The sequence below is a fragment of the Macaca fascicularis genome, chromosome 15 (genome assembly GCF_037993035.2).
Source record: "Macaca fascicularis isolate 582-1 chromosome 15, T2T-MFA8v1.1".
In the NCBI taxonomy this organism is placed as follows: Eukaryota; Metazoa; Chordata; class Mammalia; order Primates; family Cercopithecidae; genus Macaca; species Macaca fascicularis.
In genome coordinates this window covers 10,504,530-10,530,414 of record NC_088389.1, presented here as the reverse complement: position 1 = coordinate 10,530,414, position 25,885 = coordinate 10,504,530, and the positions used below count along the sequence as shown (strand labels likewise).

Here is a 25,885-nt window from a genome sequence, read left to right as displayed (position 1 = left end):
TGCTTTGTAAATTTCCATTTCCAATTATTTCTTTGCCAGTATATAAAGAAATAAATATTGCTTATGTGTTTAGCTTGTATCTTGCAAACTTTCCAAACTCACTTATTAGGAAGTTATTAGTTTTAGTGGCTTTTTGTGATTTCAGGAGATTTTCCACACAGGTGATCACGTCACCTGAAGGTACAGATAGTTTTAAATCTTGTTTTCTAATAAGGGTGCATTTTATATATTTCAACTTGCCTTATTGCACTGACTAGACTCCAAAAAAACGCTGAAAAGCAGTGAGAAAAAAGTCCTCAGGTGGGATGGTAAATACAGCCCTTGTTCTTCCATTTTGACCTGAAGCACCCAGTGTGATCATTTTCTCATTTGATTTTTGTGAGGACTTTTTGTTTCCTTTTTTTCCTTTGTTTTTTAAAAATACACTTTATCTTTTAGGCAGTTTCACGTTCACAGAAAAATTGAGGGAAAGGTGCAGAGAGGCCTTCTATATGCCTTCCCTTCCCCCACGTGCACAGCCTCCCCCACTAACAACACTCCTGCCCAGAAGGAGCATTTGTAGTAACTGAAGAACCTACGTTGACATATTGTCACCCAGAGTCCACAGTTTACATGAGGGCTCCGTCTTGGTGCTGGTTCTATGGGGTTTGAACAAATATGTCATGACATGTATCCACCATGATAGCATCGTACAGAGCACTTGCACTAAAATCCTAAAAATCTCCGTGTTTCACATCATCTCTCCCTCTTCCCAACACCTGGGAACCACGGATATTTTCACTCCATAGTCTGGCCTTTTTCGGAATGTCCTTTAGTTGGAAGCTGACAGTATTTAGTCTTTTCCGATGGGCCTCTTTTGTGTAGCCATGCATGTTTAAAGTTCCTACGTGTCTTTTCATGGCTTGACAGCTCACTTCCTTTCAGTGCTAAAGAATATTCCATTGTCTGGATATATCACAGGTTATTTATCCACTCACCTAGTGAAGAACATTTTGGTTTCTTCGTTGCCTCCAAGTTTGAGCAATTATGAATAAAGCTGGAATAAAATTAGCAATTATGATTAAAGCTTCTATAAATGTCCATGTGCAGGTTTTTCTGTGAACACAAGTTTTCAACTCTTTTGGATAAATACCGAAGAGTGCAATTGCTGGATCACATGTTAAGAGGATATCTCATGCCCATGAATGATACAGTGGATACACAAAATGTGGCACGTATATACCACGGAATACTATACAACCATAAAAACGAATGGGTTCCTGTCCTTTGCAGGGACATGGATGAAGCTGGAAGCCATCATTCTCAGCAAACTAAAAGAGGAACAGAAAACCAAACACCGCATGTTCTCATTCATAAGTGGGAGCTGAACAATGAGATCACATGGACACAGGGAAGGGAACCACACACACGGAGGCCTGTTGGGGGGTGGAGACAAGAGGAGGGAGAGCATTAGGACAAATACTTCATGCAAGCAGGGCTTAAACCCTAAATGATGGGTTGACAGCTACAGCAAACCACCATGGCACATGTATCCAAGAACGTAAAATTTAAAAATAAAAAAGAGTAAAGTTGGGTAAGACAATGTGATAATTTTACAAACACTAAACATGTCATACCCACTTCCCCACCTCCCTCAAGTGCTTTCAACAGCATGCCATTGCTGTTATTAAGGGAATAAAGCATCTACCATCATCTCCCAGCCCCTGCCTGCCTGCCTTCATTCTTGTCTTGTGCCACTTTCTCCCGTGCTTACTTCCTTGCATGTGCCTGTTTCCTGCTGCAAGAGGCATTCTGCACGCACCCCCATCTCTGTTTAGACCGTGGTGTTCCTACACTCCAACCCCCTCAACAATCAACCTCTACTTCTCTCCAGACTGCAAGGAGATCATGCCTTCCAGAATGCATCAGTTTTCTACCTCTTATCCCAAGATACACCAGGTTCTTTTACAGCATAAATTTAGAGAATCCCACTTCCCTTTCTTTGGTGCCCTTTCCTCAATTCTTCATCAGAAACCCATTGAGTGATTGTCATATTAGTGTCCATTCTCCCCATCAGGCCCCAGGTTCGTGAGAGCAGGGGCCACGGTCATGTTGGTGAACCATGGTATTCTCAGTGACTATCCATGTGCTTAGAAAGTATTTGCTGAATGAGTCAATGGGTCTGCAGTTCCAACCAAAGCTAGAAGCTTGACTTTGGAAGAATGAAAGTAGATAACATCTCCAAAGCAGACCCTATAGCATGAGAAAAGAAGGGAAGAACGGAGGCAGAGCTGAAGGATGAATATCGGCACAGGAGTAGGTGAGAGTTCCAGAGATGCTGGGTTTTCACGTGTTTTTACTTACTTCATATCTGTGTTTCCGTCCCTGTGTAGTGTGACTCTCATATCCCTCTCAATTACTACATTTCTTTACTGACAAGGACAGAGGTGGTGCATTAGACACACTACTAACCAGCATACTCTCTCGGACTTGCAAGAAAATGTAGAGAAAACAATCTAGAAATGGTATCTCAGAAAAAAAAAAAAAATGAGAGTAAATGTGGGAAAAAAATCAATGTTTAAAGACAACTTTCCAACATATTTAGGAATCTGAGACCTAAAATTTCATCAGGACTCCCCACACTTCTTTCTTTTTACATTGCTGTGTCTGCGTGTGTGTGTGTGTGTGTATTCAACAGAAATCTACAAAAAAAAATGCTATTGCTAGAATAATGCTACTACAGGGGAGAAAAATGTAATCTTCCACCCATCTTAGCTTCATTGGCTGGGGTTCCTATAACAAAACCAGATGAACCCCAAAAAAAGCAAACAGAGGCTTATTAGCATGTATATTTCATATATACATGGGAGATACACAGGGAATGAGGGAATCTCAAAGAGACAGCTCAGAGCTTTCTTTTATATAACATCTTCAACAAGGATAATAAATGTTTATAGAAGTGCCAAGACAAAGTAAAAGGACTTTGGGTCATTGGGGGCAACAAATTGTGGGAAGACCAATAAATGATAGATTTTTGTGTAAATTCCTCTGGTGCTGTTTCCCGAATGATAGGGTCTGAAGTTGTCTGCAGAGATTGACCTGCGTCCTTTCTGGCAGAGAGCGGAGAAAGGGCACTTTTGTCTTTGTATAATATGATTATGTTGTGTGCTTTTCAGAAAATAGAGGGAAGGCCAGAGCGCTTCTTAATTGCCTTCAGCTCAAAATATTTTAGCATGGAGTGCTTTTTCTCTGCACTATTCCTGCTGCAGATATCTTTAAAGGCGTCAGTCGCATCCTAAACACTCCTTGTGGGGAAATATTGAGCAGAACGGGATCAAATGTATAATTCAGCCCCACAGAATCTGAGCCACAGGACAGAGAGAACTGCCTGGGAGTCAAAGCAGACACTGAGCAGCTGACATTCTAAGAGGCTCCTTCCAGTAGATCGGCGCATAAACTCAAGTTCTTTTCACAGATTTGTCTGTTTCTTTTGTGATATATATATATATATATACACACACACACACACACACACACACACACACATACACACAGACACACATACATATATATCCCTGTAGCTAAAATGCCTACTTCATAGTGCAAGAAAAACAACATCTGAAGCCTTAGCCAGAAGCTGCAAAGACCCAGGCAGCCTGGTGGTGTCCGGCGGGGACAGCCCACGAGATCCATCAGCATGTGGCCCTGCGAGCCGCCACCAGTAACATATGTTTACATGCTCATGAATGTCAGGCTCATTTAGAACAAATTAGCATCCATCAAAGTCAAACAGCGAGCAGAGCAGCACATTTTCCTGTGTGTCAGCGGCCCCTGAGATACCAGGGAGAACTTGAATTGCCTGACTCCTTCAACTTCCAAGCATCCCAGAGGGAAAAGGCAGACCCCAGGAAAGGACTGTGCTGGAAACTATTTGTTCTTACAGATGTCCGGAGTAGTCTTGTGACTGACCCAAAGACTCCCCTCTGAGGGTGGGGGATACCTAGGGTAGGGGAAGGTGAATGTGCTGCCTTCTAAGACCTTCCTTCTAAGGGAGGGTGGGGTAAACCCAGAGTAGGTGGAGGTAAGCCAGGCTGGCAGGAGCTTCCCTCTAAGGGAGGGTGGGGGAGACCTAGGGTAGGTGGAGGTGAGCCGTGCGGGCAGGATCTTTCTTCTAAGGGAGGACGAAGTGTGCTTTGCTAGACTCTACGCTTGAGTCTCAGCTTGGCCGACCCAGATGGGAGCAAGTCACTTCTATCCTATGATTCTGGGTGTCCTCATCTGTCATGGAAGCTTTGGTTCGATGAGCTTAAAGTCACTCCAGTTGCAAAGCTGTGTGACTTGTAGATACATGCCAGTGTGAATGACTCACTTCACTTTAACAAGTTGCACAGATAGCCAGGCTTCTCCTTAGATCAGTCAGGAGGCCCCAGAAGACTTTGTCACAGGCAAAGGGTGATTAAAAGGAGTCACTGAAGGGATTCTTTGGAGTTCGGTGGGCAGGGCCCAAGGGAAGTGAGAATAGCACTCCCCAGATCATGGGCAAGGGATGCCTGGGGAGGGGCTGCTAACGTGGACAGGCATGAGTAAGAGAGGAGGGAGGACAGCTCCTCTCCCTCCTCCACCTTCTACCTGCTGCCAGCAATGAATCCGACCAGCAGCCCTAGGCCAGGCCTCCAGAGTCAGAGCCAGGAAGAAGCCAGGCACATGGTGAAGCCACTAGTCCCCATCAACACCAAGGGTGCAGTAAGAATTTTGATGGAAATATTTAAAAACTCATTCAACAACTTCCTATCTCCCCAACCAGCCTCTGCATATGATTCCACCTTTTCCAACTACTGAGCGGTCATCAGGGGTGTCACAGGGGTGGGGCTGCCTGCTCTGCCCAGGGGCCCGAGACCCTCCAAACTTCGAAGGCCTGGGGTCCCCTCTCCCCTCCCTGGTGGCAACTGTCTTCTCTGCTGTCAAATTATCACTTCCATCCTCCCACAACACATGAGAATTTAAGACAGGATTTTGGTGGGGACACAGCTAAACCATATCAAAGGGGGGACATGGGGCTCCCTCATGGGGCTCTGGCATGAGCTTGGGTGACACAGGTTCATAAGACCCCATCTGCTTCAAGTTTAGTTGCATACCCCAAGATTCCCAGGTTGTAGTCCTAACCCAGGACCTCAGAATGCGTCTGTATGTGGAGATAGGCCTTTTAAAGAGGTGATTAAGGTAACAAAGTCATTAGGATTGATGACCTTGTAAGAAGAGATCAGGACACAGACATCTATAGAGTGACAACCGCACGAGGACACAAGAGAAGATGCCATCTGAAAGTCAAGGAGAGAGGCCTTAGGAGGAGCCAGCCCTGAACCCACCTTGACCTTAGACCTCCAGACTCCAGAACTGTGGGAAATACATCTCTGTTTTTTCACAAAACTGCCTGTGGCAGCCCAACCAGAACCGTGCGCCATCTTTGGTTCTCAGAAATTCCACTTGTTTTTATGCTGCTGGATTTTAGGAGGCCCCTGGATGACCAGTATGTGACTACAGTTAGAGAAGGAATTACTGGTGTAAGAGAGCCCCACACATCTCTGAGCAGACACCGTACAGCCCATGAGATATTGGGTGTAGTATCACCCTCTCTTCCCTAGGATATTAAGAACAATATCACAGGAGGGGTGTACAGCCACAGCCCCTGCGTTACTGGGAGCAATAGCATCTTCTCCCCCTCTCGATATAAGAAACAATATCCCAGGGTGGGTGTACATCCCCTGTGATACTGGGCGTAATGTCATCGTCTCCCAATGCGGATATTGAGCATAGTGTCACAGGGGGTTGTATACCTTCTTTGCTATCGGGAATAATATCCTCTCCCCTCAGGATTGTAGGCAAAATATCGAAGGGATTTTACAACTCGTGCGATATGGGCAGTAATATCATCTTCTCCCCACCTAGATGTTAGGAACTCTATCACAGGCAGCCGTACACTTCTTGTGATATTGGGAGTCATATCATCCTCTGCCATCATGGATATTAAGAACAATATTACAAAGGAGGTGTACACCCCCTGCCATATTGAGAGTAATATGCTCTCCCCCCTTCGGGATATTAGGAACAATGTCGCAGGAGGTGTGTACAACCCCTGCGATATTGGGAGTAATATCATCCTCTCCCCCTGCATATAGGAAACAATATCACAGGAGGATGTATACCCCCTGCTATATTGGGAGTTGTATCATCCTCTCCCACCCAGGATATAAGGAACAAGACGACCGAACGGATGTACACCCACTGCCATAGTTTCAATAATGACATCCTCTACCCCCTGGCTGTAAGGAATAACATCATACAGAGGTGTACACTTTCTTCGATATTGGGAGTAATATCCTCTCCCCGCCGGATATCAGGAACAAGTCTATTATTAATATTAATATGAGAAAAATTAAGAGTAATCATCGATATTAATAATTAGTAAAATACTAAAAATGTTAACATTAGCATTAATAATCAATAGTAATATCACTATTAATAATAAAATAATATCAGCAATTAATGTTACTTAAATCAATACTAAGTGATGCTGGTAATAAAATAACAATATTAACAATTAATTTTAAGCATGCATAATCATATATTTAAAATAATTATCCATAATAACAGTATCCTATTAATAATATCATTGATAATTGTTAATATCGATCATGGATGTTTAATAATTGATCATATTATTACTCCTAATACTGCAGGGGGTGTACACCTACCTGTGATGATGTTCCTAATATCCAGGGATAGGGAGCATGAGATTTTGTTCCTAATTATCAAAGGGGGGAGAGCGTAATATTACTTCCATAATGGCAGGGTGTGTACATTCCCCCCAAGGGATTGTTCTTGCTATTCAAAATGAGAGAGGATGACATGACTCCAGATATCGAAGAAAGTGCAAACCCACGTGTGATATTCTTTCTAATATCCAGAAAGGAAGAAGAGCATAGTAATCCTCATATGGCAGGAGGGGTACACTCACTGAAATTTTTCCAAACATGCAAGGGGGAATGAGGATAATTGCATTCCCAATATCGCACCAAGGGTTGCACACCCCATGTGAGATGGTCCTTCATCATGTTTCAAGGCGGGAGGGATGATATTACATATATGGCAGAAAGTGTACACCCCCCAGGGATATTGTTCCCATGATCCTGGAGGGAAGGGGATGATATTACTTTAAATATTACAGAAGGTGTACACACCCCCAGTGATATTGTTTCTAATTTCCATGTCGGAGAGGAGGATATGACACCCAATAATTCAGGGAGTAGAAGCAATCCTGGGATATTCTTCTTAACATTCAGGGAGGAAGAGGATGATATTACTCCCAATACAGACGGGTATACACCCTCTGATAGTGTACACACTGAGGGTATACAGCCATCTGTGAAAGAGTTCATAATTTCCAGAGGGGGAGATGATATTACTCACAATATCGTAAACTGGCTATGAGTCCACCATGGCCCCTAATAGCCAGCGGGAGGAGAAGGGGTGGCTATTAGTCCCCACCTTGTGCGGGGTGCCTCACTAGGCTCCTCAAATCTGCCAAGCCTCCACCCGTCGAGTCTGGCCTGGATTCTCACACGCCTGCACAGCCTTCATCTGGTTCATAACTCAGCTCACAAAGGCCCTAGTACCGCGGCAAGGATGGCGGTGGTCACACCTGTGGCCATTTATCCTCTCTGCATCTAGCTCCTCTCCCTGAGGCAACAGCACCTCTGAAGTCACAGTCTGGCCTCCCAACTCTCCCCTCCCGAGCCTCTTGGCGTGTTGCTCTGCTACACACACCTCAGCAAATACTGCTGATTAGCCAGAATCACCCAGAAATCTCTTAACCTTGATTCTGACTGCTTTTGTAATTTGTAATATTTGTACTTCTGGTGTGATTTGAGGAACAACACATTTTAAAATTAGAGAAGATGTGGTTTTTATTCTCTCCTTTCTACTTGCAACCTTGAAAATTCAAGTAGCAGCAAGGGTTTGTTGAAAGTAACTTCCACCAAATAGAACCTATTACAAAGGTACTACAGAGTGTCAAATAACCACATAGATGTAAAATAGAGATGCAGACACAGATATAGAATCCAATGGTTAAACCAAATTGAGAAATGCTTGCCAGTTTGATAGGACTTCTAAAACTTGACAAAAATGTTGGCTAAGGGATACAAGACGTTATGAGATGAGTGAGATGCTTGGCCTAGAACCACAGGCTCTCTCCTCTTTACAGCAGAAAATCCATAAGGAAGTCAAATCTGAAAGAATCAGGTACCACTGAACAGCATACTCAGCCATGCTTCCCCATCCCTGGGCCAGCTGCGGTGAGTGCAACCATGCAACCAGTCGTTCACCAACATCCATCATCCATCCTCCGGGCCATGGCTACACTTCACTCCCAGGCTCTCTGTCATTATGCAGATTAGGTAAATCATGGCCACTCTCACCTTAAGCCTCCCCCACCGCCACCGTGGGAATCACCCAGTCCCAACCACAGGAAGGACGGCAGTGTCCTTGGGAACGCAGAGCAGGGGTCTGAAACGAACCTGGATCCCTGAATACCTCATGGAGCAGTCACCAGCCTGGAACATCCTCCCTCATGAGTTTACAAGAGAGAAAAACTCCTTGGTTCCTCAAACTACAATACTGCAGAGTCTCAGGTCACAGCATCCTTACCTATCCTTGTCAGGAACCGTTCATGCTCATCAAGACATGAGAACAAAACTGCAGTGGCACAGTCACACACACCCAGAACGCAGACCACCTGCTGCTCACATTCATCGTATTAACACCAAAAAGCCACCGTGGTGGATATCCTGGATGTGGACACTCGGCGGCTTTTTGCTGGAGATGCACTTTGTGCATTTATCGCACGACCATCTTGGCGTCAGGAGGGGCTGTACAGATGGCAGTTGTGCACGTCACAGGGAGTCTCACTCACTGGACTCTCAGCCAGCTCCCACTATCAGTGCCCGCAGAGTCCTCTCCTCCGGGAGCACATGCTCGGACGCCACAGCGGCTTGTGGATCCACACAACAGCACTGTGTGCCCCAGGAGCTTAGAAAGTACCACTGCATCAATGCCTCCACAGGTGAGGCTGGGCGCAGAAGCCACCCTCAAACAGTTATGGTCCTCCGTGGGGCTGGCGTCCAGGCAGGAAGGCGGCTCAGTGGCTCTCCTCTCACTGTGGAACTTCCTAGGTCCCCACATGAACAGAACCGAAATAACACGCAACAAACAACAGGAACGAGAACACGACCAGCAGCTTCTGAGATGAACAAGCTGGGCTGATCATGACACACCTGATAGGGACGGAGCCAAAGCCCCTCCCAGTGACCTGTGAGGACAGCGCTACCAGCATCTCCCTAAAACCAGCCCAAGTCGAGTTAGACTCCAGGCTTCCCAGGAGTGGGCAGATCTATTCAATCCCACAGTCTGAACCTTCTAGGTCATGTGTCATGGCCCCCATCTCACATATGGGAACGCGGACACTGCACCATAGACCCGGCCCCAAGCCCTGGTTTCTTTTTCGACACCACACACCAGTACAGTGAGCACTTAGGATCTGGGCATTCACAGAAAATACTGCTTAACTAAAACTTCTGATTTAGAACATGTTGAATTCCCACTCACAGAGCTCAAAGTGTTCTGTCCTAGGAGGCGGCAGTTGTAACTAAGCATGAGAGAAGAAGGGATCAGAGTGGTGCCAAGTATTAAATATTCCTCTAAATCTATTCACCAGGTCGCCATGCTATTGTCACCTGCTTCATTTTCTGTCCTTAAAAGACATAATAGTTACTTTTCAAAATAGACAACCTGTTTTACTGATGCTTAGCTATAAAGTAGCGAGCTACGTATCCAAAAGGGAGATATGGGAAAACAGAAAATGTCCACAAGCGATCAGGTGGGAGGGCAGCTGCAGCAGCACCTTGCTCTGTTGCGTTGTGAGCCAGCCACGTGGGCTGGACAGCTCACTTAGCCACTGAAATTATATCATCTAAGATTTTGTTGCAGTTACTTTGATAAATTCTCCTTCCTGCTATGAAGAGTAAGGTTTGGGTTTTTTTTTTTTTTTTTTTTTTTTTTTTTTTTGAGTCAGAGTCTCCTGTGTCACCCAGGCCAGAGTGCAGTATTACAATCACGGCTCATTGTGGCCTTGACCTTCTGGCTCAAGCAATCCTCCCACCTCAGCCTTTCAAGCAGCTGGGACCCACAGGCGAGTTTGATTTCTTTGCTAACGAATTCCTAATTCACCTCGCAGCGGGCCTGTCAGGGCCCTATGCTTGGAGGTCCACCTTGCCGACCGGCCTTGTGGTCTCTAATGTGGATGCACTCCGGTTGCCCGGGCTCTGCACGCGATGTTGAGTCTCCACGCCTGCCGTTGTATAAGGGACTGACAGCCCAGAGTGTCTCGACGTGCCATCGTGAGCTGGGCTTTATTCCACAGGGCGACTCTGCTTCCCATGACGAGATGTAGCATGCGAGCACAGATCAAAGGGTATCAGCAACTAACCCAATCCCCAGGTACTAAGCAGAGGACCAACAGTTTAGTTCCTTACTTATTTGCTACGGGCTTGATTCAAAAGAGCTTTCTGGGATCCTAGGGACAAACATCTCTAACTGGTAAGAATTCTGGCTTTAGTAATGGAAGAATCACCTAAGGCCCATTTTGTAACTGCTGTTCTCATCAGAACTTGAGGCCAAAGGGAAAAATAAAAGGGGTGCCAAGATCGTGACACCCCAGTTTGCACAAGGCCAATCAGCCTGCTTGAGGGGGTGAAAGGAGTAGGATTTTTAAACTGCTGAGTTTTAAAAACATGGCTGTAGGCTCGGCACACTGGCTCACGTCTATAAGACGAGCACTTTGGGAAGCCGAGGTGGGAGGATTGCTTGAGGCCAGGAGTTCAAGACTGGCTTGAGTAACACAGCAATAACCTATCTCTTTAAAAAGAAAAAAAAAGGTTATTAAAATGGTAACAAAAAGGTTAATACAATAAATTACTATATCAACATGGCACCACCCTGCTGTCAGATGAGGTACAATCTCTGTGTCTACGATGAGGTCTGGAGAGAAATGTAACCAGCATCATAGGGAAGGTCGACCCCAAAGCCCCACAGCACTACTCCTGTACAGTTTGTTAACCAGCATGAAGTCTCCTCCACAATCAGAAGCCTGCTTTAGAGGAAAGCTGCCCACGGGAGCTTTCCTCTGGGTGGACTCCAGACGCCGGCCGACCAGACAGCCCCACCCTGGGACCCTGCTGGCACCCCTGACTGGACAGAATGGCCTCGTGAGTGTCCTTTCCCGCCACAAGCTGCAGACCCTGAGCCAGTCCTGGCTGTGACTGAGGCTGCGCATAAACGTCTGCGCCCAACAGCTCACCTTTGTACATGACACGCCCAGTCCACTTCATTTCAAATGTTACGCTCGCCCCAAGGCGAACATGGATGTTACAGGTTAACTCACTGCATGTGTGCTAGACTTTCCCTGTAAGTGTTCAGACATTGCACGAACCGGATGAGCAAACCCCACTTTCCTTGTAAACTTTCAGACATTCCATGACCCCGATGAACACACACAGCCAATAAACCCCGGAACGTGTAGCGCCGCGGCCTCCTCCCCTTCTGAGGGGTGTGTGTTTACAGCTCCCCCGAGACCACATTTCCCAAAGCACAGAGTGTTACTCTGAAAAGAAAACCTCCTTTTCCCTTCCTTTGTACATCTCGTGGTCATGTTAACAACTATTGCTACAAATGCAGAGAAACGGGGTATCATCCGTGCTGGTCACTGAATTCCTAGAACCAAAGTTTCAGGGCCCCTCAGTCTGAAGGAAGCTTCTATCGCCCTAAAGCCAACTCTGGAGACGAAGGCCGAGCTGGGGAAAGGCTGTGTCACCTGCAAATCCACACCACGGGGCCCTCTGCAGTTGTGTGTAAGGAACTCTTGGCCTGTCCTGGGGTTTGGGGAGATCAGGATGCAAGCAGATAACTTACGCTCTGCCACAGGACCGTGAAGTCTGCGGAACCTCAGAGGAACACGGAGACAAATGGCTGCATGAATCCCACAGGCCGAGCCTCGATGGGCGCCCCTGTCAAGAACACAGACACGCCGGGAGGGGCAGCCGATGCAGGCAACGCCTGCAACCCCAGCACGCGGCAGCGTCCGAGTGTGGGGGTCTCTGGCCAGGCTCCACCACAACTGCCATATTCTGTGGCAAAATTTTAAAAATAGGTTGTAACTAGTTATAACTCTAACTTGTTTTACATATAAACACAACACAGGGTACCAACAGGCTCCAAAATACTTCGCCTAGAACCAAGTGTAGAATGCAGATGGCTGCTGCTCCGAGTGTGACGAGTCCCCCTGTAGTGCCATAAGTCCTAGATCTAGGTGACTAAGTGCTCTTCCTAAACCAGATGGCACCTTGAGGCTCTGAGGACACCCTCTGTCCCCAGGCCAGTCCATCAGCCCCGGCAGAAGCTTCTAGAATAAGAGCCTCTGGATTTGTATTGGACGGATGTAAATCAGGCAAAGTCACAGGGGCTCATCCTGGAAGCCCATCCGTTTACCCACTCATGCCCTAGAGAGCCTTGCCCCCAGCTCCACACTTGCAGTCACGCTGAACCACAAGAACTGGCTCCTAGGCCCTCAAGCCACTCCCTCTCACCCCTGGACAGAACCTTCTCAAACCGTGAGACCCAGAGTAGCCTTAACAGGTGGTCCCAGCAGAACTGGCCACTGCGTGATTTGATATTTTGTGTGTGTGTGGGGGGGTGGTGGTTCTTGTTCTGTCACTCAGGCACAGTGCACCATAAACACAGTGGTGCTATCATGGTTCACTGCAGCCTCAACCTGCCAGGCTTGGGTGATCCTCCAGCCTCAGCTTCCCAAGTAGCTGGGCCCACAGGTGCACATCACCACTCCTATTTAATTTTTTGTAGAGTCAGGGTCTTGCTATGTTGCCCAGGCTGGTCTCGAATTCCTGGGCTCAAAAGTGAACTGCCCACCTCAGCCTCCCAAGGTGCTGGGATGACAGGTGTGAGCCACTATGCCCAGCCTAGAATTGGTTTTTCTTAAACCTGAGTTTGACACATGAACCCCACTTACATAGATATCAGCACACTCATAGCTCAAGAGTTTTTCTGAATCTCGATTCTGTCTGTTCAAGGTCAATATCTAAGAAAGGGTCAGAACTGACCCTTCCCTCAATGAAGCCTAAGGGCAAATGCAGCAGCATCTCAGGATATGAGGAGACAAAGTAAGAAGGGTGGAAAATACACACTGAAATTCTAGTGCTAGAATCGTAATCACCAACACTTTAAGAGGCAATCTGCTTTCCAAAACATGCAGTTGCTGGATTAACTTCAAAGTCACCAGATTCCACAGGCAGGAGCTCAGAGGGGCACAGCTTTCTAAGGCCGCACAGTCCAGGGCAGTGTAACAGCCTCGGGGCAAAGTAAACTAAACAAAGGCTTGGTTCTCTCAAGGATGAAGGTGCTCAAGTCCTTCCAAATAGATTCTTCTTCTAAGTAAGTTAGATGCCTCCTACAACACTGTTTAGAGTGCCAGTGTGTTCAGAAACATGAAGTTGAAAATACATCTCAGGACCCCAAAATCACTAAGCTAAAGGGATGTCAACGTGAGGAACAGCTTAGGGCAAACCTACCTCCCATGCTTTTCCGAACAGAGACAGCTACCTGGGTGGGGGGGGGGGGAGGGGGGAAGCCATGTACCTCCCTCACAATGGATCCACAAGGAAATTCCTCATGACAGAGGAGAGAACTCAAAGTCACCATCTGCACACGGAGATAAATGCAGATCTGACTGCTTCCTCTGGGAAGGTTCACTAGAAATGCATTTGTCTGATCTACCTGTGACCTGGAAACCCCTCCCCGCTTCGAGCCGTCCCTCCTTCCTAGACTGAACCAACGTACATCTCACATATATTGTTGTCTGACATCTCTCTAAAATGTGTAAGACCAAGTTGTGCCCCAAACACCTTGGGCACATGTCCAGGACCTCCTGAGGCTGTCGCAGTGTGTCCTCAACCCCTCCTGAGGCTGTGTCTTTAACCTTGGGAAAAGGAACTCCCTATGGGCCGAGAACCGTCTCAGAGATCCTTCTGGTTTACAGGAAGCATTCTCTCCTGCGAGTATAACGATGAAATCATGTGGAATTACAAAGTGCCACTTTAGTAAAGGCCAAAGGAATTAGGGTTCGATGTGCTTAAAAAACAAACAAAAACAAGTAACGTTCTGTCAATGGACCATGAAGTCCACACCCCCTTTTGCAGTGAAGATGTCAACTGGGACGAGAGGCCCCTCCTGCAGATGCAGCAAAGGCTACCCTCTGACCCCACTTCCCAGAGTCTAGGTTCCCACTGCTCAGGGAAAAGCAACCCCAGCTTCACGGGGCTCAGGCCTCCAAACCCAACTCCCACCCATGCTGGAGAATCACCCCAGGGACTAGCGAAATGGCAGGTGCAACTCTCACCTCATCCCCTTAAAGAGGAAAAGGCACCTTCCCACTCCTCTTCCTGCTGGTGGGAACAGGGACAGGAGCTGGAGGGGCAGGAGCTGGAGGGGCAGGAGCTGGAGGGGCAGGAGTCGGGCGGCAGGAGGGAAGCAGCCTGGGTCCCTGCTAGTCACAGATGGCAAATGCCAACCATCCCCGACCTTCACTTTGAAAAGAAATCCTTCTCTTTTGTCAGGTCCCTGGTTAGAAGTTTGCACCCATTCCTTAAAAACAAAACAAAAACAAATACAAAAACAAAAACAAACAAGAAAAAAAACTCAGATAAAAAATGGGTGTTTTGCTGACAATATTTCAATTACCTAGAGGCCTTGGGTCAAATGACGGCAAAACAGGAATCTGGACACTGTTATTCAGGAAACTATCTTCCACAGCCCCATCTACCCTCCCAGGCTCTCACCTTATGCTGTTTGTCTGCTAGATGATTAACAATAATTGGTTTTAAAAACTAGGTGTACAGAACAGACAAGTCAGCTCGGGTGGAGGGGAAGCAGGATAAGACCCCCTTCCCCGCAGGACGGTGGAGGAGGAACCTTCAGCACCTGGGTTTTCAGGGTGCTGGATCTGAGAGCATCTCTCACAGCTCAAGGACGGCCAGACCCTCCTCTGACACAGCCTATTCAGGCGACGGTGGCACCTGCCCTACAGATCCACAGCCCTGTGCGAGGCTCAACTGGAGCTGAACTTTCCTCCCTTGGTAAGAGTCAGAGCCAGGGGTGGGGAGAGGAGAGAAGTAGCAGGCCTGAGGGGCACTGTGGAAACTCCATGCCACGCTAACTCTCGTCTGACGTGCTCCGGCCAAAGCCACAGCTTCTCAGAGGGCATTTCCCTTCACACATCCGGAAATCATCAACGTCTAGTCTCCCCACAGAACAGATCGTTCCCCAGGAGGCAGACACTTGGCTGTAACACGGGGTGATGAGGATTGTGCCTTCGTGCCCATTCTGTAATGTTTCCTGTTACCTATTTTACCTTAAGCTACAAATGATTCCCGTTTACACGGGACACAGTGACACAGACAGCAAAACACATGAGATTCAGTGTGATCCCACACCCGTCACTGCTGACCTCAAGTTCTTTGTTCGTTTTGCTTCTAGAGTTTGTACTCTCTCCCGGGGTTCCAGGCCTGTGGATTCAACCAATCATAGATCAAGAATATTTTTTAATGTGTTTGTATTAAGAATTAGAATTTATTATTCATTAAACAACTACTCGCATGGCATGTCCATAGTATAGCTGTTACGAGCAACCCTGACATGACTGTCTGCAGGAGGATGTGCGTATGTCATATGCAAACACCATGCCATTTTAGGGCAGGGACCTCAACACCCACAGACCTCGGATTCCATAGGCAGTCCTGCAGCCCACCCCCATGGGCACTGTGGAATGCCTATAATAGAAAATGTGGAGGTTTTAAATAGTTATGTACTAAATCTAATCTTTTGTTAAGAAATTACTGTGTATCATGTGTATTATTTGGAAGTCCTTCATGGCCCAGAGACTTGACATGTTCTTATATTTTTGTCCACTGATCTAGTCATTTCAGTAAGCTTATTGAACACAAATCAATTTTACAGGTAAGTTCTTACAGGAATCACACTCAATCTGTAAGCTGCTTTGGTTTTTAAAGTGAAATAACCAATAGTTTTGCAAACCAGCTATATCATAGAATAACAGGACAAAGCAGCCCCATGACATGCAAAAACATGAGGTTTCAAAGCTAACCAGTGTAAAACATGTTACAAACCCCTAAATATGAAAACGTTTTACACCACAACAGATATTCTAGAAAAAACAAGATATTCAAAAAAGGCATTTGCAGAAAAGCACTTTCCCCTTCATTTTTCACACGGTTTCCAGAAGCTTGTGTTTGGCAATGACCATGAACCAGAAGTAGCGTCCGCTGCAACTACTGCTACCGCAACACAGAATATTAAGGCAAAAAAAAAAAAAAGAACACATTGATGAGAACAGGTAGAGTGTTATGCAAATGAGTGTGTTCTAAAGTCAACAATGTTCAAATTCTAGGTCTCCCGCAGACACTAGACGGTAACCGCCAAAGCTTATGTACTTGACAACGTTCAAGGAGACCAAGTTCAGAGCTGTCACAAGGCAGCACCATCCTCATGCGATTATCTCAGGCAGGTTTGAGGACAAGTGCCCCCGTCACAGCAGGAAAGCTGCCCAGTCCAGCACTTCCTGAGGTCACAGACTTTCGCCTTCCCATGTCTTCAATAGTTCCTTTACACTGGGAACCAGACAGCAAAAAATAAAACACTTCCTCAAATCTCAAGACAGTCTTTAGAGCTCTTTTCCTTGCCCCTTCTCTTACTGAAAAAGCCTATTTTGTACGCAATCTGTAGTGCTTACCAGAGCTGCGGCGGAAAGAGAGCTAGTGTTTGGTAGATCGAGTTTCAAGCGTGGGGGAGACCAGGAAGTTCTGGAGACGGATGGCGGTGATCGCGGCACAGCAGTGTGAACACACTTAATGCCACCAAACCATACACTTAAAAATAGAGTGCTATGTAATTTTACCACAATCAAAAGACTAACTGAGAAAAGCCATCTATAATTAGTCACTTCTAATATCTTACATCCCGTAAGTTTCATTTGCTTTTGGAAATCCTCAGAGCAATCATGAAAAAGGAATACCCTGTGGTCTCTGAAACGCAGGCAAAGTCGTTCAAGGGTTTTAATTATAGGAAAATAGCTGGAAAGCAAAGTGTCCGTTAGACACGGCAGCCGTGGTAGGACAAACACATGGTAGGAAGGTGGTGGTCATGCTACACACAGATGGGAAGGGTTTGGGGAGCCACAGCACCCGAAGCTCGGGAGGCGCCTGGGCAGGAGCTGAGAATGAACCAAACACGTTCGATCACGCAACATTCACGGACCCTGAGTCCAGCCACCGCCGCTGACATCCACTGTGGCCGGGGTGTCCTCTGCCACAGAGCTACACACCCTGCCGAGGATACTGTACAGATTAAATGTTGAAGCACAGACACGCTCAGGTCCAGCTGTTCAGATAGAAGCAAACACACACATTTCCCAGACACCAGCAGCAAGACTCTCCACCTGACTGCGTTCGGAATAACGATCTTCTTTGCCAGGGCTGAGCCATGCTTCCCTCTCGCCTGTCCTCTGCCTTCACCAGCTTCGTGCGCGTTTCCGGGACAAGTGTTTGTGCAGGTGCTATCACTTTTTTCCACAGCAAGAATATACACAGACACCACACAGAAATGGGCAACCTCGTTAGGACCTGTGCAGGGACATCTAACTCTTCAGATGTGCCAAATTCCTGTTGCCATGGCAATTAAACTAGCTAAACTAACGTTGCTATGACCTCATCTCTTACTGCACCACTAAAGATCATCCGGGTAAGAGGAATCTGCGTCTGCATAGCATTCAGCTCACGTTTACATGTCGGTTTTCCCTGAATATGGTTATGTGAGATAGAAATCAGTAAGATGGGGTGTAACATCTAATATAGGATCGTTGTGTCTCCTAGGCTCAAACACTTCATTTAAGATCCTCAGAAAATGAAGTTTAACTCTGGGGACGTGAGTGACATAGTAACTTGTTTTGGATACTGTCTCTTTCACAATCCAAATATCAACACCAAAGTAGTTCTTGAGTTCCTTTTGAAATTGAAAGGAATTTACAAACCATAAAAGCCCCCAATATTAAAGGATACAATTCAGTCTTTTTAGCATATTCTGAAAGCTGTACATCAACCACTAGTATGTAATTCCGGGACTTTTTCACCACGGGCCAAAGAAACCTTGAACCCATTAAGAGTCAGCACTTGCTCCTTCCTTCCACCAGCCCTGGCAATCGCCAGCCGACTTCCGTTTCTCTGGATTTGCCCATTCTGGACACCTGTTGTGAGGAGAATCGTACAGTGTGTGACCTTCGGTGCTGACATCTTTCACGTCCAAGGTGAGTGGAATCTCACAGTGAGTGACCTGTTGACAGATACCTGGACTGTTTCTACTACTACGAATAATGCTGCTATGAAGACTCTTGCATAAGATTTTTTTGGCAAAAATATTTTCAATTTACCTGGGCGTATGCCTAGGAGTGAAATTGCTGGGTTGTACGGTGATTTCATGCTTAACTTTTCTGAGAAACTGCCAGACTTTTCCAAATCAACTGTACCATTTTACTTCCCCATATATCAAGATATCAGTTTTCCCAAATTCACCACCATGTTACTGTTCAATACTGGAGATTTACCCATCCCGGTGGTTATGAAGTGGTATCTCACGGTAGTTTTGATTTCCATTTCTAAGATGATGAATTCTGCTAAACATCTCATGTGCTTTTTAAGGCATTTATATGTCTTTCTTTGGAGAATGTCTATTCAAATCCTTTGTCCATTTTTAAATTGGATTTTTACTAAGAGCTTTTAAATATATTCATGATATCAGGTCCTTATCATGATAATGTATCCTGTTCTGTGGGTTGTCTTTTTACTTTAAGAGTGTCCTGGGAAATGAACATTTTTAATTTTGATACCGTCTTTTTCCCTTCAGTTGCTTGTTATAGCTTTAGACGTCTCAGCCAAGGAAACATTGCCTAATCCAACGTAACAGTTTCACCAGGATTCTTCCGTAAAGGTGTCATGGGCTGAATGTCCCCCCTCTCAAGATTCCCATGTTAAAATCACAACCCCGGAAACTCAAAATGTCACTGTACTTAGATACAGGGCCTTTAACTTGGAAATTTAGGTCACATAAGATCTTAAGAGTAGGCCCTGATCCAGTATGACTGGTATTCTTCTGAGGGAATTTAGACACAGTCCTCAGTGCTGCACACACATAAGAGAAACCTGTGAGGACACAGAGAGGACGCCGTCTACACAGCACGGGGTGAGGCCCCAGAGAATCCAACACTGCCCGTACCTTGATCCCAGGCTTCCAGTCTCCAGAAAAAAGGAAATAAGATGCTGTTGTTTAAGCCGCATGGTCTGTGGTGTCCGTTATGGTACCCAGCAGACGGACAGAATGGGTCTCACAGTCGACTCCTTACGCTGGATCCATTTTGAGCTTTGCGTGTAGGGTGAGGAAGGGTCCAGTCCATCCTTTTCCATGTGGATACCCCAGTTGTCCCAGCACCATTGAGTTGTGAAAGGAAAAAAGTAAAGCAACCCTTACCGTCCTTTCTCCATCAACAGATTAGAAGATACACTGAAGAATCGTGGACAATTTTCTCAGTTTAAGCCAGTGGTTTTCAAATTTTGGGGTCTCAGGAACCCTTTGCACTTTATTCAAGATCACAAAAAAACTTTCTCATCAGGCCGGGAGTGGTGGCTGCTCATGCCTGTAATCCCAGCACTTTGGGAGGCAGAGGCAGGTGGATCACTTGAGGTCAGGAGTTCGAGACTGGGCTGGCCAACATGGCGAAACCCCATCTCTACTAAAATACAAAAATTAGCCTGGCATGGTGGCGAACACCTGTAGTACCAGCTACTAGGGAGGCTGAGGCAGGAGAATCACTTGAACTCAGGAGGCAGAGTTTGAAGTGAGCTAAGGTCACACCACTACACTCCTACCTGGGTAGCAGAGTAAGAATCCGTCTCAAAAAAAAAAAAAAAAAAAAAAAAAGATAACAATTTAGTTTATTTTACAACGATAAAGTCGTTACATCTTAATACAGTCTTCAAGAAGAAACCATTTTCCAAAATAAGTAGCAGCGTGGCAACAGTTTGTACTGCTGTGAAAAAACCTAACATCTCTGCACCTCAGACAGCAGGGTTCTCATGCCTGCATCTGCATTCAGTGGGCTACAGAGCCGTGGCTGAAGTTTATGAAAGTCCGACCCCACGCTGATATACAAGTAGGAAGCAGTATTTTCATTGTGTTTTCAGATCATTTTAGGTATTCTCTGCTGCCAAATGTAACAAGTGGCACTTCCGTACAGGCTGTCTGCAACGCAGAGTCTGCGCTCTGGTCGACGGGCCTTTCTGCCCCAATTCCTTCTGAGTCAACTGGTCCGTCCTGCACTTGAATGGCTTTTACCAGCACACGATTTTGTAATCATACATTGGTTAGAAAACACTGGTTCAGAACTATGAGCAAGTTCCACATTTCATTCTATATCAAAAAACAAACAAACAAAAACACATCAATATCACCATTGATGACATGAGAAAGTGGTGGACACAAGATTTTTATATTTTAATACTCATTGGAAAGCTCAAATGTCTATCCTTGGGAATAATGTAAGGTACTTTCCTTGAGATGAAAGTCATTGTGTTCATTTTTCAGGCCACACCTGCAAATACCTCCATCTGAAGTGGCATCGTTTGTAAGTCATTCTTTCTATAAAGGCGGCCGTTAGTGGAAGAAGTGGTTCTGCAGGTTCATAGCTCAGAGGCACCAGTGCTCTCTCAAGATAACCATAAAATCCGCAGAAGACGCACCTGTGCACACTTCCTGCTTCTCACTCAGAACATTCCAGAAGGAACCCTGAATCCCGATGCCGCAGTAGGACTGAAGTTTGCTCTCACCCACACAATAAACCCAGCGAGCTCCCCCAGTCCCTACCCCGAGGCCACAGCCTTGGTCCTCTGTCTGGTCTAGGAGGGCTCCTGCAGCTCCAGCCTAACAGGGAAAAGCAGGCACCCACATGTCAGAAAGCCCTCCCAAAGCCCGGCGAGCACTTCTACTTATGTGCCAGCCAAGTGCGTTTGAGAAGGATACAGCCAGCTGTACGCCAGGCAGCGAGGTACCCAGCAAATACTCAGGGTTCATGTTACTGAGGAAGGAAGGTGAACAGCGAGATACCCAGCAAGTACTCAGGGCTCACGTTATGGATGAGGAAGCCAGGCAGATAATGAGGTACCCAGCAGGGTTCAAGTTTCCGTGGAGGAAAGGAGGGTGAAGACAAGGGGGATGGAATAGCCTGTCATAAGCTTTAGCTTTTAAAAGGCTCACTGAAGATTATCCGATTTGATCTTAACAGCTCACAAGATAGGCAGAGGCACGACTCTTTCACTTCATAAAGAGATCCCGAGAACTGATGATGACCACGTACTCTTCCCACAGGCTCCCAGAAATCATTTTCAAATCATTTCTCAGTTGTATACATGTGATAATATCTCAGTCATGTCCCCTCTCTGCCGCGAAATTTTAATGCCGCCCTGCTGTTCCTTCGCACCCCTGCCCTCTCCTGCATTTCAGGCATGCCCACCATTCATGGGGTATCCACACCACCCCACCCCCCGCTGCTGATGGCTTGGATCACACTTATCTTTCATTTCCACCTACAGGGACCTGTTCTTCCTTCAAATGCAACTCAAACTCACTCACTGTGTGAAGCCTTTTCCAGCCATCACAACTGTCATGTGTAAAATCAGTCTGTGGAATGCTTCATTCAGGAGGTGCTTATGTTGACTCATCGGCTGTGATCAGGACCAAATACTGAGCAAACCAGGTGGTCCCCGCTCACCATCTCTGCTCCAGTGCACTTAAAACAAGGATTCCTGGAAGCACCTTTTTAGCCCAATTCACGCATGAGTCTGCCCCACACCCTACAGAAAAGCCCTGGTGGTCGGCGGTCAGGGCTCGGGGCCCCCAGGTGGGTAAGGATAGCTTAGTGCCCTCTCTGGACTTGTCGCCCAGAGACCTGTGGCTGGAAGGGAAGAAACTTGCATCCTGTGAAACATCCAGGCCCCGAGACCCACCCAGGAGCAGAAAATGGGGAAAGAGCCTCGAACACACCCACGGGAGGGCAGACAGCAGAAGCCACGGAGGCCACCAGGAGGGAGGGAGACAGGCAGTGAGGCCAGAGGTGATGTGGCCAGGAGGGAGTTGATGTGGCCACAGGTGACGTGCTGTGGGGATAACACGGTGTAGTGTGGGGAGGAGATGTGGCCAGAGGCAACGTGGCCAGGGAAGGAGACACGGCTGGAAGTGACAAGAGGGGTCTCCAGGCCTCAGATTGTGCCTGATTTTTAGATGACATTTTAATTAAGATGTTATATCTAACTTTAATAAAAAGTAGCAATTTAGAACCATTGTGTACATTTAAAGCACGATACAAATAGACCACATTTCCCAAACCAAAGAACAGTGCATTAAAGGGAAAAAATAGCAGCTCACCAAAAAAAAAAAAAAAAAAAAAAAAAAAAAAAAAAAAAAAAAAAAAAAAAAAGTGAGTAAAGAAAAAATTCATTTAAGATCAGAAATAGAGATCCTACAGCTCTTCTAGTCCAATCCCCACCCTAACGTGAATGGGGGGAAAAAGAAAGTAGATCCTAGTCAGTCCGAATTAAAGACAAAACCGATCCAATTTACCTTCCACTTGACAGAAAACAAGAAGCTCATCAAGGAATCCCTACAAACAGTAGCTTTACTAGTTCCCAAAATACAAAATTCACCTACAAATTAAATCAACTGCTAAGTGTGTATAGAGTAATTTTTTTCATGATTGCCTTCCTCATCCCCATGGGCTTTTTTAGACCTTTTTTCCCCAATTGCCTCCAACACCCAGGAAATTTAAACCCCACAAGTAAACCGTGTCTCGATTCATCCACAGCGTCCTTTAGAGCAGACAGTCCGTTGCTCTAAGACGTTCTTGTCACCTAAACACCGATTACAGCCTGAGAACGCACAACACGTACTCACACGAACTCTGACAGACGATAGGTGAGATATGGCACATGAGGAGGAAGACAAGATAAATGAGCTTCACCGACACCCCAGATCCGAGAAGTGAAACAGGCAGCCTGCTCGGGTGCAGGTGACTCCTGGAAAACAGCCAAGGGCAGCATTCGGAGAAGCAGCACCGCAGGCCAGGAGAGTCTGGGGGCTTTAGAAGGGAGGGGCGCCCCGACCAGGTACTGGGGGATTCAGAAGGGAGGGGCGCCCCGACTAGGTTCTGGGGCCTCAGAGGGGAGTGATGCCCCGATCACTTGCTGGGGGCTTCAGAGGGGAGGGCTACCCTGACCTCGTGCTGGGACTTCAGACGAGAAGGCGCCCCGACCGGGTCCTGGGGGCGGCAAGACAAGCCCAGGGTTCCGTCGTCACTTTTCACTTCCTACTCCCGAATCTCACCCTGAAGTTGCAGCCAATCCAGGTATTCATTTACCCATAAAATTAAGTATCTGTGAGTAACACAAGTCACTAATTCACACAGATCTGAGTCCACAGATACCTCCCAGAGATGCCACCATCCCTTCTGGTAAAAGAGCAGCCCAGGGGCCCACGCTGCTAGGAAGGGAGACTGTCTCCAGCCTGACGCTGCAGAGTCCTCAACACAAAGTCTACCTTCGGGAACCATGCCATCTCCTACAGAAGCAACTAGGGGCATGTAGGGTTTTTTAAAATCTTTGTTTTTCTTAAGACAGAGTCTCCTTTGTCACCCAGGCTGGAGTGCAGTGGCTCGATCTCGGCTTGCTGCAACCTCTGCCTCTCGAGTCCAAGTGATTCTTCTGCCTCGGCCTCCCGAGTAGCTGGGATTACATGTGCCTGTCACCACGCCCAACTAATTTTTTATATTTTTAAGTACAGATGGGATTTCACCTTGTTGGTCAGGCTAGTCTTGAACACCTCACCTGACCAGCAGTGAGAGTGGAAGGGGTGCCATGTGAGTGCCCCTAAAAACACACACAAGCCTGGCTGCTTAAAAGGAATGAATATAGCTCAACACTCCTATGTGAACATTGATGTGTCTACTGCCTTACAGAATCCTCCTAGCTGAGCTGCAGGAATCTTCCTTGGAGCCTTTTCTCACCTACACTGCCTACAGGTGCCCAATGGGCTCCCTGGGCAGTATCGTGTCCTTGTTTAGAATATCACAGTATTTGGAGGCCTGTTTAATCCCAAGTCAGAGCCTTATCATAACTCAGACACCATCCCTTAGGGCTTGTGGGCCAACTTCGGCTAATGCAGGCTGCTCCACAGTGCCCTGCACATGGGCTTGGTGCATGCACACGATTTTAAGATTTAGGGCTGCCGTTTTCTGCAGTCACAGATGCGGACTTACATATTCATCATGACTGAAGGCAGCACGTGTCTTTATGTTCCTTCTGTAATGGTAATAATCATGGCAACATTTCCTTGATCCTTAAAAAAGCCTCCTAACAGCAGTTGCATTCCACCCCCTTCCTTAAAATTAATAGAATTTACCAAACTAGGTGAAATCAGTCTTCATGAGAAAGTGACAAATCAGTGTTCACACAATGGCATAGTAGCTGGGCATAGAGGGTACGTCAACATCCCAAACTAAGCACCCATCACAATTATTCCCAACTCGCAGGAAAGCTAGAAAAATTAGAAGGCTTAAAACATACTTATAAATGAAAATAACAAGAAACCAACGTTTCTGAGGAGCATTTGTTAGCCCAGCAAGGAAAGCCATTAACCAGTGCTGATTACATTGCATTTGATTACAGCAGCCAAAGACGTGTCCAGAGGAAGAGAGTTTTAAAGATTAGTCTTTCGATAAGAATGGTTGCTTAACAAGTTCACAGTACTGGGCTACACCAATCGTCAATTAAAAAGCAAGGCAAACGAGTGTGAGTCATTTTCCTTAATCCTTAATGCGTCAAAAATTACCACATTGGCCAAGCTGGTGTCCAACTCCTGATCTCAGGTGATCCGCCCGCCCCGGTCTCCCAAAGCGCTGGGATTACAGGCATGAGCCATCACGCCTGGCTGAGAAGTGTTTGATAAAGGCAGAGGGAGGCTCCTGTCCCTTCCTGGGACATCCACATCCCACCCAGTTTTCCATATCGACTATGACACTCGAAGCATCACAGGAAGGACAGCTGCATCCCCGCAGTTCTCTGCACTAATGCCACAGCTGCGTGAGCAGCCACAGCCCTGGAGCTGCCACTCAGCCTTATCGTGCTGGCACAAGCAGAGCAGAAACTACCAAGCCCCCAAGGGGGAGGAGTGGGGACCCAGGGCAGTGAACCACGAGAGAGGCGTGGGGGCCCAGGGCAGTGAACCAGGAGGGAGGCGTGGGGGCCCAGGGCAGTGAACCAGGAGGGAGGCGTGGGGGCCCAGGGCAGTGAACGAGGAGGGAGGAGTGTGGTCCAGGGAGTGAACCAGGAGGGAGGTGTGTGGTCCAGGGAGTGAACCAGGAGGGAGGTGTGTGGTCCAGGGGAGTGAGCCAGGAAGGAGGAATGAGGTCCGGGGAATAAACCACGAGGGAGGAGTGCAGTCTATGGCAGTAGGGAGGAGTATGATCCAGGGGAGTGAGCAAGGAGCCTCTAGGGGTAGCAAGTTCACACACCACAAATACCTCCCAATCCATCCGCGTGCAGGGAGGGGACGGAAACCACGCAGGACCTGCAGCGCTTTCTCCTCGCAGAAGAGGAGTGAGGATACCGAC

General features: G+C 46.9%; 1 long non-coding RNA gene across 2 annotated transcripts in view; it reads right to left on the bottom strand.

The window, feature by feature from the left end:
* The window catches only part of LOC135967353 (uncharacterized), a 47,404-nt gene that overhangs the window by 370 nt on the left and 21,149 nt on the right, over positions 1 to 25,885 (bottom strand). For both annotated transcript variants that reach the window (XR_012424200.1, XR_012424199.1), the window contains exon 2: positions 978 to 1,036. This is a non-coding gene — a long non-coding RNA (uncharacterized lncRNA). The remainder of the gene's footprint in view (positions 1 to 977; positions 1,037 to 25,885) is intronic.